Below are 12,467 nucleotides of genomic sequence, written 5' to 3'. Positions count from 1 at the left end.
AATCCAACAGCCTCAGGCAGCACGGTAGCATTGTGAATAGCACAATTGCTTCACAGCTCCAGGGTCCCAGGTTCAATGCCGGCTTGGGTCACTGTGTGGAGTCTGCACATCCTCCCCGTGTGTGCGTGGGTTTCCTCCGGGTGCTCCGGTTTCCTCCCACAGTCCAAAGATGTGCAGGTTAGGTGGATTGGCCATGATAAATTGCCCTTAGTGTCAAAATTGCCCTTAGTGTTGGGTGGGGTTGCTGGGTTATGGGGATAGGTTGGAGTTGTTGACCTTGGGTAGGGTGCTCTTTCCAAGAGCCGGTGCAGTCTCGATGGGCCGAATGGCCTCCTTCTGCACTGTAAGTTCTATGATAATCTATGAAAAGCCTCCCATCATTCAGCGGCCTCCCCAGCAAGTGTTCACGCTGGCGTCGATTAGTACTCCTTTTAAAAAACATGAACCTGGCGGAAAGGCTTCTGTGGGGATCCGAGGAGGCAAGTGGTCATCTTTGCTCACAGGCAAAGAGGCCGGGGGTGCTGGGGATTGCCACTCCAGTGCTCGGGGGGGGGGGGGGGGGGGGGGGACCCTCCGCAGGGGTGAGCCATCATTGGAGGTTTGGGGGTTATTGGGGGAGCTGGGGCAACCAACAGGCAACCGCTCACAGCACCACCATGCCAACCCCTGGATCGTGTGTATTCATTCCGGGGCAACCTTTGACCCTGCCCCAACACCCACAACCCTACCAATTGCTGAGGCTTCTGGCCTTACAGCTGAAGGCTGATCGGAATGGGCAATCATGGTTAAGTGAGCATTTCACACATCCCAAGTGAATCCCCGTGGGTCAGCAGGCCATTGAGCATGTGGGAGTCATTGCCTCGCATCCCAGTCACACCTTGATAACTGGACACTGTGCCTGAACACTGTGGGAGGCAACACCACACACGGAGCAGCCAACATCCGAACACCCAGGGGATAGACCACATCTCTGGGGACATGTCCACAGACATAGGGTGGGTGAGAATCATGGGGAGGTGAGGGAGAATACCTGGAGATATGGACAAAAGGTTCGGAGGTCAGCCCGCATTGCGGAAACAAGTGACAGAGGCATCATAATGGTTGTGCACAAAGGTGATTAATGTGTTTTACAATCCCCCACTCCCAATGGTGCTTCCACCCCCTCCCCCTATCTACACCTCCCCCCCCCCCCCCCTCCCCCCACTTCCCGGTGCCCTCAGAGATCCTCAACATGCTTGGTCCTCCTAGCTCTACCATTACGTCTAGGTGTTTTTCTAGGTTGATCATCTGAGGTGGAGACAGCGAGCTGCTTACCTCGTCCCCTGGCTTTCGATGCCCCTGGCAGCCGTCCTTGGGCTCTGAGGCCAGAGGGCTCCAGCTCACTTGTTGATGACACATGCACAGCAGTGCCACCCTGTCCCGTGTGCTGACTGTGAGATTCAACCTCAGCAGGGGGGCGGAACTCGGGAGAGCTGGTGACCACCACTCCATGGGACATGTCCGGGTTGGCAATCAACGCCCCCTCCTCCTGTTCGGTGCCCATAGGGCACTGGGGTTCATCTTGGGATGGAGGGGCAATTGGTTCGAGCCCCAGCTGCCTCTGCATCATCTGGCTCTGCCAGCCCTGGCAGCTACCGATTGTCTGCACCATCGTGTCGACGACCTCGGCGATGCTCCTCGGTGACTGGGCCATGCTCTGCAGCACCTTGGCAATGCCCACCTGCAACTGGGACAAGCTCCGCAGTGCCTCAGTCATGCCCACCTGAGAGCGGGACATGTCCCACAGAACCTCATCAAGGTCAGCCTGGTATTGGGTGACATCACCCAGCGAGGCCGACATTCTGCCGAGACCCTCAACCATGGCCGTTCCCGAAGACGGGATGCCTCAGATACCTTCACTCATGGTGCTAAAGTCATACATCAGGCTCTCCACTGTAGTCGGCACCCTTGCAGTGTTGGCATCGGTGGCACGCATTGCGGGCGACATCTCCTGCGCCGGTAGTCTCTGGGACTCCTCCAAGCAGCTCTGAATCTGCTGGGGTGACATTAACATCTCTCTCTCTGAGCATCAAGCTGGGACCCAGCTGGGTCCTGGGATCCCGGAGACCTCCAACTTCTGTCTCTCCTGGGGGTTCCTGCCTCAACCTGATGTACATCATCAGCTGTGTGGTGCTCACCAGGTTGCGCCCCAGAAGCCTGTCCACTAACATGGCCCACAGAAGTGAGTATCTGCACTGGTGGATGGTGGGCATAACAGCTGTGCCACAGCTGTTGCATCCTTGGAGCTCTTCTCTGAGGTGTTCTCCTTGGAATCCAGAGAGGGTGCCGCCCGGGATGGGCTGACGCCATCAGCTGGAGGACCTGTGGTAGAATGAACGTGTGGTCAATAAGAGGCATGGGTTAGTCAGTAAGGCAATACCAACTCGTGTTTGACAGGTCCGCAGTTTGGAGCCCGGTGGTTCCTCACCTCTGTGGCATCCGCCAGCCTCCGCTCTGTCCTCAGCCACTCCAGTCACCTTCAGGGCCCGCTCCTCAAAGGGCGTGAGAACTCTTAAGCCCGGCACCCCTCTACCGGTCTGGGCCCTCTCTCGACAATTGTGGGAGACCTTTTCCTGAGGAGAACAGAGAGGTCATCATTAACCACCTGCGTGGTACTTAGTGGTGGGGGGCGGGGTGGGGGGTGGTGGAGGGAGAGGGAGGGTTGTAGAGGGAGCGAGTGGAGGAAGGATTGGGGTTGCATGTGAGTTGTCGGGGTTGGTGAATGCTCCTGTGTCGGTGGGGGTGGGCTGGTGTCTTATCACTCATGCTGCCAGGTATAGGTTGTTGTCCTTCTTCGGGCACTGGAGACTAGTCCTTCTGGTCACAGTCCCCGAGCCGATAGCTGCTGCAACCTCATCCCAGACAGCATTGGCTGCCTTATGGCTGACCCTCCAGGAGCCTTGCGGGAACAGGACATCCCTCCTGGCCTCCACGTCATCAAGCAGCCTCCCCAGGTCAGCATCCCCGAATCTTGGGTCTCCTTGGCGCCATTAGTGCGAGCTGGCTGAGCAAGTACAGCTTAAGTACTGCTCGACCTTATTAGCGGGGAGCTGGTGAGAGTGGGCCCGGCAAATCAGTGGCGAGAAGCCCGTGAGGCCTCGTTAAGTGGACAAATTAACATTGAATTGAAACCATGGATTCGTCAGCCGCAGAGGGTGCGAACAACAGGAAACCCCATTGACAAATGGGCGGCACGGTGGCACAGTAGTTAGTACTGCTGCCTCACAGATCCAGGGTCCCAGGTTCAATTGCGGCCTTTGGCCACTCTCTGTACGGAGTCTGCACGTTTTCCCCGTGTCTGCGTGGGTTTCCACCGGGTGCTGCAGTTTCTTCCCACGGTCCAAAGATGTGCAGGTTAGGTGCATTGGCCATGCTAAATTGCCCCTTAGTGTCCAAAAATGTTAAGTGGGGTTACTGGGTTACGGGGATAGCGTGGAGGCGAGTGCTTAAGTAGGATGCTCTTTGCAACAGCTAGTGCAGACTCGATGGGCCAAATGGCCTCCTTCTGCACTGCAAATTCTATGATTACATGACAGTGACGGGGCTGGAGGATCCCGCTGTCAATTCATGGTGACTGCCTCCTCCCCTGCAAAATACATCGGAGGGTGAGGCGGCGATACGATTCGTGTATACTGACCGCCTAAATATCTCATTTTAACTGTTTTTGATTCTGTAAGATTTCTCGCTAGATTTTAAAGTGAGGAGTTCATCGATTATTATGAAATTGTTCAAATAATATTACCTCTGCATGCTAAGTTAAATTCAACCATAATTCAACAATTCAACGGGATAGCATGGTGGCACAGTGGTTACTGCAGCTGCTTCACAGCAGCAAGGACCCAGGTTCAGGGACCAAGGACCCAGCCTTGATTGACCGTGTGGAGTTTGCACTTTCTTCCCATGTCCATGTGTTTTTCCTCTGGGTGCTCGGGGTTTATTCTCACAGTCCAAAGATGGGCAGATTAGGTGGAATCGCCATGCTGAATTGCCCCTTAGTGTCCAAAGATTAGGTGGAGTTATGGGGATAGGGCATGGGAGTGAGCCTGGGTAGGTGCTCTTTCAGAGGGCCGGTGCCGACTCGATGGGCTGAATGACCTCGTTCTGCACCATAGGAATTCTATGTAAGAGAATGGATGGGGATTTAAAACAGGAATTTAGGGAGCAAGGGTGGAAGCTGAGAGCCAGGACAAACCATGTTGTCATCTCTGGTTTGTTGCCGGTGCCACGTGCAAGCGTGGTGAGGAACAGGGAGAGAGTGCAGATAAACACGTGGCTGCAGGGATGATGTAGGAGGGACGGTTTCAGTTACGTGGATAATTGGAGCACATTCTAGGGAAGGTGGGACCTGAACAGACAGGACGGTTTGCACCTGAATCAGAGGGCACCAATATCCTGGGTTTAAACTAATTTGTCAGGGGGATGGGAAAACGAGCTGTAGTCCAGAAGCCAGTGTTGAGAGTGGTGAGGTACTGAGGAGGGTATCAAGGTCACAGGAGTGTACCGGCAGACAGAAAGGTGGGTTGAAGTGTGTCTACCTCAATGCAAGGAGCATCCAGAATAAGGTAGGTGAACTTGGAGCGTGGATTGGTACTTGGGACTACAATGTTGTGGCCATTACGGAGACATGGTTGGAACAGGGACAGGAATGGTTGTTGGAAGTTCCGGGGTATAGATGTTTCAGTACAAGTAGGGAAGGTGGTAAAAGAGGTGGAGGAGTAGCACTGTTAATCAAGGATAGTTTAACGGCTGCAGAAAGACAGTTCGTAGTTGGATCTGCCTACTGAGGTAATATGGGCCGAAGTTAGAAATAGGAAAGGAGCGGTCACGTTGTTAGGAGTTTTCTATAGGCCCCCAAATAGTAATACGGATAGAACATATAGAAGAACATATAGAACAGTACAGCACAGAACAGGCCCTTCGGCCCTCAATGTTGTGCCGAGCCATGATCACCCTACTCAAACCCACGTATCCACCCTATACCCGTAACCCAACAACCCCCCCCTTAACCTTACTTTTATTAGGACACTACGGGCAATTTAGCATGGCCAATCCACCTAACCCGCACATCTTTGGACTGTGGGAGGAAACCGGAGCACCCGGAGGAAACCCACGCACACAGGGGGAGGACGTGCAGACTCCACACAGACAGTGACCCAGCTGGGAATTAAACCTGGGACCCTGGAGCTGTGAAGCATTTATGCTAACCACCATGCTACCCTGCTGCCCCTTGCTACCCTGCTGCCCCTGTGGATGTGGAGGAAGAAATTGCAAAACAGGTTATGGATAGGTGTGGAGGTCTCAGGGTAGTTGTCATGGGTGACTTTAACTTTCCAAATATTGATTGGAACCTCTATAGGTCGAACAGTTCAGATGTGCCAGTTTTTGTACTGTGTGTGCAGGAGGGTTTCCTGACACAATATGTGGATAGGCCGACAAGAGGGGGGGGGGGGGGGGGGGGGGGGGGGCACATTGGATTTGGTACTGGGTAATGAACCGGGCCAAGTGTTAGATTTGTTTGTGGGAGAGCACTTTGGAGATAGTGACCACAATTTGGTGACTTTCACTATTGCAATGGAGAGGGATAGGGCCATATGGCAGGGCAAGTTTTATAATTGAGGGAGGGGTAATTATGATGCAATAAGGCAAGAATTAGGGAGCATAAGATGGGAACAGAAACTGTCAGGAAAAGGCACAAATGAAAAGAGGAGCTTGTTCAAGGAACAACTACTGCGTGTCCTTTTATAGGTATGTCCCTATCAGGCAGGAAGGAAATGGCCGTGTGAGGTAACCATGGTTCACAAAAGAGGTTGAATGTCTTGTCAAGAGAAAAAAGGCAGAGTATCTAAGGATGAGAAAACAAGGTTCAGTTGGGTCGCTTGAGGGTTACAAGGTAGCAAGGAATGAGCTAAAAAAAAAAAGGGCTCAGGAGAGCTAGGAGGGGGCACGAGAAGTCCTTGGCAGGTCGGATCAAGGAAAACCCCAAGGTTTTTTACTCATATGAGAAATAAAAGAATGACCAGGGTGAGGTTAGGGCCAGTAAAGGACAGTAGTGGGAACTTGTGCATGGAGAAATAGGAGGCGTTGTATTAATACTTTTCCTCAGTGTTCACCAAGGAGAGGGGCCATGTTTTTGAGGATGAGAGTGTGATACAGGTGGGTAGGCTGGAGGAGGTAGATGTTCTGAGGAAGGATGAATTAGCAATTTTGAAAAACCTCAGGGTCGACAAGTCCCCTGGGCCAGATGGGATATATCCAAGGATTGTTTTGGAGGCAAGGGATGAGATTGCAGAGCCTTTGGCTTTGATCTTTGGGTCCTCACTGTCCATGGGGATAGTGCCAGAGGACTGGAGAGTGGCAATGTTATTCCTCTGTTCAAGAAAGGGAATAGGAATGACCCTGGTAATTATAGGCAGGTTAGTCTTACTTCGGTGGTCAGTAAGTTAATGGAAAAGGTCCTGAAGGATAGGATTTATGACCATTTGGAAAGATGCAGCTTAATCCGGGATAGTCAACACGGATTTGTGAAGGGTAGGTCTTGCCTCACAAATTTGATTGAATTCTTTGAGGAGGTAACTAAGTGCGTAGATGAAGGTAGAGCAGTTGATGTCATGTACATGGATTTTAGTTAGGCGTTTGATAACGTTCCTCACGGGCGGCTTATGAAGAAAGTAAGGAGGTGCGGGATAGAGGGAAATATGGCCAATTGGATAAGTAACTGGCTATCACATAGAAGACAGATGGTGATGGTGGATGGAAAATGTTCAGACTGGAGACCAGTTACCAGCGGTGTACCATAGGGATCAGTGCTGGGTCCTCTGCTATTTGTGATTTTTATCAATGACTTGGAGGAGGGGGCTGAAGGGTGGGTCAGTAAATTTGCTGATGACACCAAGATTGGTGGAGTAGTGGATGAGGTGGAGAGCTGTTTTAGGCTGCAAAGAAACATTGATAGGATGCAGAGCTGGGCCGAAAAATGGCAGATGGAGTTTAACCCTGATAAGTGCAAGGTGATTCATTTTGGTTTTAAAAAATTTGAATGCGATTACAGGGACAACGGCAGGGTTCTGAGGAATGTGGAGGAACAGAGCGATCTTGGGGTTCCTGGCCATAGATCTCTGAAGGTTGCCACTCAAGTGGATAGAGCTGTGAAGAAGGCTTATAGTGTGTTAGTGTTTATTAACAGGGGCTTGAGTTTTAGAGCCACGGGGTTATGCTGCAACTATACATGACCCTGGTGAGATCACATTTGGAGTATTGTGTGCATTTCTGGTCACCTCATTATCGGAAGGATGTGGAAACATTGGAAAGGGTGCAAAGGAGATTTACCAGGATGCTGCCTGGTTTGTAGGATAGGCCTTATGAGGAAAGGTTGAGGGAGCTAGGGCTTTTCTCTTTGGGGCGGAGGAGGATGAGAGGCGACTTAATAGAGGTTTATAAGATGATGAGGGGGATAGATAGAGTGGACATTCAGAGACTATTTCCTTGGGTGGTTGTAGCTGTTACAAGGGGGCATAACTATAAGATTCAGGGTGGGAGATATAGGAGGGATGTCCGAGGTAGGTTCTTTACTCAGAGAGTGGCTGGGGTGTGGAATGGACTGCCTGCTGTGATAGTGGAGTCGGACACTTTAGGAACTTTCAAGCGGTTATTGGACAGGCACATGGAGCACACCAGAATGACAGGGAGTGGGATAGCTTGATCTTGGTTTTGGACAATGCTCGACACAACATCGAGGGCCGAAGGGCCTGTCTGTGCTATACTGTTCTATGTTCTATGTTCTATGTCCTAAACTACTGAAAGGAAACGGAGAAGGAATTCTGAGGGAGAGCAGTTAAAGGTTTTAGTTTCACACAAGGAAAGGATGTTCTTTCTGCTTTTTAAAGTATTAAACTTCGAGGTTAATGGTGCAGGTCAAGGCATCAGAGATATAGCATGTTCATTTGTAATACAGATGGGGAATACTGGCCTTTATGGGCGGTGAAGCCAGCTGCATTTTTGAGAGCTGGGTTAGCCTGTGAAGTCCAAGCAATCTCCTTAAAAGGCATTCTGAATGTGCAATGCACTTTACCCACTCAAAATCACTGAACTCTGTTTGAACTGCAGATAAAAGCACAAATATTATGACAGTTTACGTCAGTGAGTCAATACCTTGAAGCTTAATGAATGTGAATACCCAAGGAGCTAAAACAATGAATTTTCCCAGCCTGATGTGGGAATGTTTGGCAAAGCAGTGGGCTGTTATGACAGGATGGCTCCAGGAGTGTTCACTGAGGCAGGCTGGAGAGTGGAATTGCCAGCCTCTCTGCAGAGGAGGGCAGCCAATTCACATTGTTAAGGTCCATTCAGGGTGATTTTGCAACTGTGCTGGCATTTCCCCAGTGGCAGTGTTGGGCGTCCACTGTGAGTGGAGACCACCAACTAATTGGAGATGGCCTCCAGGTGGCAGGCCAGGTGGCCAATGGAGCTGGAGTTGATCCCGCAGGCAAGAAAGGCCTTGCCCATGGCCCATGCAAAACCCACATCCTGTTACTCCCGGAAGCTTTACGGTTTCAGACCCTGGTAATACTTTGTTTATCCATGCCTCTGAAGATACAACTCCCCGTTGAGATGCCTGAATGGTCCCCTGCTAGGCCCTTAGTATGACGGTGAGTGCTGAGGCAGCAAATTTGGAGGCATCACCCTGGAAGATTCCTCTGCCAGTCTCACTGCCAGCATGTGTGGCCTTAGGCACCATATGTCCCAAAGCCCACAGGAAAGACCAGCCCAATGCAATTTTCATATCTGGTTAAATGTGTCCGTATATTGCATTTGTGTTCTTTTAGTTTGGTCAAAGTTTTTTTAAATAGGGGAAAGTATCCCTCTGGACAATATCTTTGATCCCAAATGTTACACTATCATCACCAGCAATGTATGTTAGGGCTCATTTAAAAGATTCCACTCAACAAAGTTCTTTGGAACAACCAATGTTTCAGGATGAGTGCCGCTTTTGGTTTTGGTAGTTTTTAATTGATGGCCGGAATTTTTCAGCTGTTGGGATTCTTATTCCCGCCGACAGTGCCATTAGTTTTGCGACAGCATGGGGTGGGGTCAATGGAAAATTCCATTGACAAGCGGCGGGAGGAGAGAATCCCACCACCAGTGAACGGAGCGTCACCGAGAAACACGCGGCTGGGGACCAGAGAATCCCGCCCCAGGTTTACATCATTAAAATCCATTGGGAATAGACTGGAAAAAGGTATTATTTTATTGGCCTATTTTTCTAACAATACAGTTTTCAGTTTTGATCTCTGTTACAGCAATGCTTTCACCAACCAGATGATGTAATTTTCACACTGAACTTGACAAATGGAAAATAAATCTTCTGTGTAAACTATGGCTTCTTATCCTCTGGAATTTTGCATTTCTTTGACAATGCAATTAGCCTAATTAAACCAAGAAGACATCCTCCTTTTTTTAAGCATCATGGTTGCCGCTCCAGCACAGCCCATTCATTCCAAACTATTAATAGATTTTTGTTGGGTTTGTCTATCATGCATCTGGAGTTGTCACGCAAATGGAGTTGATGCGTAGGTCAGCGATGTGGTCTCGAGCGGCTGAATGGTCTAATCCTGTTTCTTCATTCCTAATCGGTTTTGTGAACGGTTTCTTTAACCGGAACAAGGGGCGGGATTCTCCAACCCCCCCCCCCCCCCCCCCGCTGGGTCGGAGAATCGCCGGGGGGCGGAGTGAATCCCGCCCCTCCACTCTGACTGCAGCTGCCGAATTCTCCGGCACCGTTTTTTTTGGCGGGGGGGTCGGGGATCACGTCGCGCCGGTCGGGGGCCTTTGTCAGTGGCTCCCCCGGCGATTAACGGCCAGAGAATACTGGCCATTATTTATCTTGCTAGCAAAATGTTTTGAAACAGTGATAAAAGCTAGCGACCCCCAACAGAGTGCACTAAGTAAAATAACTTAAAATGTACAGCAATAACTGACTAGCAAACACATGCCTGGTCGACTTAGGGGAGTTTTTGCTAACTTCACATTTTCAGGGATGATGTCTGAAAGCTTCCGACAGAGATATAGTGCAAGGTGCAAAGAGATTTTCCATTCATTTAAAATAAATCATTTTGAAAAAAAATATGCAGTGTGCCTTAAGGATTCCAATTTGCGAACAGGCACACAAAATTGAAAAATTATCTTCCTGTTGCTTAATTATAACCTAGCAAAGCACAGGTACTTTCACTTTCTACAGCTTCCTTTCTCCAAAGGCAACATGTCTGTATAGTGCATCATCTTTAAGGTTATTGAGATGTCTTCTTCATCGTCTCGCATTTCTGAAACCTTGTTAGTTTTGTGTTTACTTACGGACATTTTGATTCCCACTTGCTTCAAAGAACTTCCTCCCAATAAAATATTTTTATTAAATAATAAAACCTTCCTGAAATGGGAGTTATTCTCCTGTGTGGTTTCATTCCCTACCTTCTGTCAGTGATTACATTTGTTCACAAGATCAAAGACCTCAATTCAGTGCTGAAGCTGTTTCATTTTGTTATATTTCATGGATAGCTTCATTCAATGCTTGTAAATTACCATGCTCAAAAATGGGGAAAAAAAATCATCTTCCTCTGGTTGAATGCCACCAAATAACCAATTATCACCCAAAGAGATTTAATGTCCGCAAGGAAAAAGGTGATTTCTATTTGAACTCTAAAATCAATTCCAGTAATTACTGGATTTCTGCAGGGTTCTCTCAAACTCCTGCCATACCTTTGGGATGAATTCATTGGACCGCCATAGTAAGTAACGTAAATGACCGTTTACACTGTTTCTCTGGGGATCTGTGCCGATCTGCTGCTGAAGTTACAGCAGATTATCAGGGCAATCCCTGTGGAAATGTAGGGTCTGGGTTTAGACTGCAGCATGCATCAGACTTGAATGAGGACACAGTTAATTAATTTGATAGCCATATAGGATGTATGGTGAGCCCATCAACTGGTTAATATCAAAAAAAGTAAAGGGTGGCTTATTTTCTTTGCCTAAGTCTCCTTTGTCTGAAAGTTTGGCTGATTAAAAATATAATGTGTCATTGCCAATGCGCATTTGAACTCCACTCTAGTAAATTGCAACATCACACCAGACAGTGACCCACCATGCTTAATTGTACTACCCATCGAATTATAATAAACGATCCTCAATAGTGTCTTGGCCAGGATTGCAAATGTTTCTATCTCAAAGTTATTTCGGTAAACTATGCAAGAGTGTGTTTCTTCAGCAGCCAACGTCCTGGGGCTTAATTTTAATCAGAGTTTAGCAATCTTGAGTTGACGTGTTTCACTCAGTTTTTATGTGAAATGCCAACTTAGACAGCTGTGTATTTCTCACATCTTATCTCCAGAGTCCAAGTGCTGTCAATCCAATCTCCATTCAAAAATCCTTATATAACGAGTCATTAAATGTGATGATGTTACAATTTAATATGATGCAGATCTCCTTCTAACAGCTGGCCAGATCTAGTTCCTATCATTCTATCAATAAAACCCATTAAAGGGAACAAAACAATAAGAAAAGGCAGCTGATGTCTAAGATGGAACAGCATGTAAATTTGCAGAACACTTTTTAGTAGGAAGCACCATTGGCAAAGCTTTTATTGAATGCACAAGTGGCTCTTCAAGTTTAAAAGACAGCCATTAACTTTGAATGAAATGTTTTAACTTTGTGTTCACTTACTTTGATTTTAAATCTCAGTTTGAGATGAAAGGCAGCTTACTCGTAAAAGCTCACAATTTTTAAAAAAACTTGTTAATCAAGCTTTTCCCATTCCACTGTACTTTTATGAGGCACATTAAGTCAAAGAAAATTCTTTTGTCAATTAAATGTCTCAATTGACACAAAATGGTAAGAACAATGTACAATTATTGTATAGCAATTGTTCAAACCGATATAAGACTAATTGGTTTTCTATTACATAATGGTTCCACTGATATATCCCAGCAAAGATTTTACTTTTAATTATGTAAGATAATTATAAAACGTTTCATTAAAGATTTAGCCCTTCAAGTCTTTGACATCATTTCCATCCGGACCACCATATCCAATTAAATTCTTATTTGCTGTTTGTGCCTTTCAATTTTTATCTCTTTCAAGCAACTAACTAATTCCCTTTAAAAGAAGATTGACTCTGCTTCAATTGTGTCTTCTAGCAGATAATTCAACATACGAATGGTGCTCTGTGTAAGGAGATTTCTAACATCTCTATAATACTATTTATGATGGGCTTGATTTTGTGCCATCAATGCCAGTGCACTGATCAGTGCAAACACCTCTCTTTTATACATATACTATAATAGCAGATCATAATCTTAAATACTTCTGTTGGGTCCCTTCCAACGTTCCCAGCTCTAGTGAAAGCAAAGCTGCAAAGTATTCTGCCTTGGTTAGTGCATGTG

The sequence above is a fragment of the Scyliorhinus canicula genome, chromosome 6 (genome assembly GCF_902713615.1).
Source record: "Scyliorhinus canicula chromosome 6, sScyCan1.1, whole genome shotgun sequence".
Classification (NCBI taxonomy): Eukaryota; Metazoa; Chordata; class Chondrichthyes; order Carcharhiniformes; family Scyliorhinidae; genus Scyliorhinus; species Scyliorhinus canicula.
This window is presented reverse-complemented; position numbering follows the sequence as displayed.